Raw genomic sequence first — 1,339 nt, 5'->3', positions numbered from 1 at the left:
GTGTCACCCCGTCCATGACTTCCCACTTTCTACATGAAGATGCCAATAGCCCTTGAAGGCCGCCGACCGCGGGCCACGGCACCTCCGAGAACGGTGCTGCCCATGACCCATTGTGTCGCTACACAGTCTGTCGAAGAACAGCACTGCCGGCAGAGAGCACCTCCCCCATCCCGCCAGCCGCACCAGACTCAAAGAGCACCCTGGACGACCTCGAGGGATGTACTTTGCTGGAATATTTGGCGGTCAAGCTGTCACAGGGCTCGTTGGTCTAGGGGTATGATTCCTGCTTAGGGTGCAGGCGGTCCCGGGTTCAAATCCCGGACGAGCACTAGCGTTTTGTGCAAACTGGTCGCACGTCGGTGGCTGAGTCAGCGCAAAAAGCTGCCCGTCAATGTAAAGCTAATTTCATAAATTATGTTTGGTAAGGAGATAACATTTGCCGCAGAGAAATCAGTATTACCTTGGCCTCCAGCATGTTCGCGAAAGGTTGGTGGTTGTCTTGCCCTGTTTAATGAAAATAGATTACAATCATTTATTACATCCTCTACTGTGTGTCCTTTAACATCTGTTTTATCGGCATCCCATACGGTTGACCGTGCATTTATATCTGCTAATATGAGCGGTCTTTTCCCGTGTGAAAATCGTGCAATGCCTCGCATTTTGTCAGTAAAAGTTTCTATGTCGTATGAATATTGGGCATATATAGATGAAATTATCCAAATGTCACGTCCACGTACGATCTTTGCTGTGACAATGTGTTCTGTTTATCACTGAGATAGCCTTGTTACAGTCAAATTTGGGTTCATTAGTACAATTGCTGGCTTAGCATTCTGAGTTCCCACGATTGTGGTGAATTGTATCGGTAGGCCAGTTATTTTACCACCTCGCGTATATGGTTCTTGTAGGCAGGCGATATCAGTGTGTATTTCGCCTAATAACCTGCTGAGTTCAATGCCCACAAGGGTACTTCCCATACAGTCTTTATTTGTTTAACATGACTAGCATTTTGTGTCCGTGTGATAAGTTCCGATTATGGTTGGGGTGTAAGGTCTCGCGATTTAAATTGCAATTCGTATTAGTGAACGTTATTCACTGTATAGTATTCTGTACGTTCAATTTGTCGTTCATAATGCATTTTGTATCATTGGCCTTCGGCCCCCTATCCTTCGCCACAGACCTTGTTCCTGTACTTGCATGGTTTACACCCATTGACTATCTCCTATTTCCAGTCAAATCTCTTGTGCCCTGACTTCGCAAATCTTCCACACATCTGAGTTTTATCACATCGCTTAATAGGGTGTCCAAGTCCCAAACAGTTAAAACATTTCTGTATGGCTAC

General features: G+C 45.8%; 1 non-coding gene across 1 annotated transcript; it reads left to right on the top strand.

Moving 5' to 3' along the window:
• Window positions 1-257: 257 nt before the first annotated feature.
• Trnap-agg lies at window positions 258-330 on the top strand. Its single transcript has one exon. It is a non-coding gene; the product is annotated as a tRNA-Pro (tRNA).
• Window positions 331-1,339: the final 1,009 nt, after the last annotated feature.

Source organism: Schistocerca americana, chromosome 2 (assembly GCF_021461395.2).
Source record: "Schistocerca americana isolate TAMUIC-IGC-003095 chromosome 2, iqSchAmer2.1, whole genome shotgun sequence".
NCBI lineage: Eukaryota > Metazoa > Arthropoda > Insecta > Orthoptera > Acrididae > Schistocerca > Schistocerca americana.
Note: the sequence above shows the minus strand (reverse complement) of the source record. Positions and strands in the feature narration are given on the sequence as shown.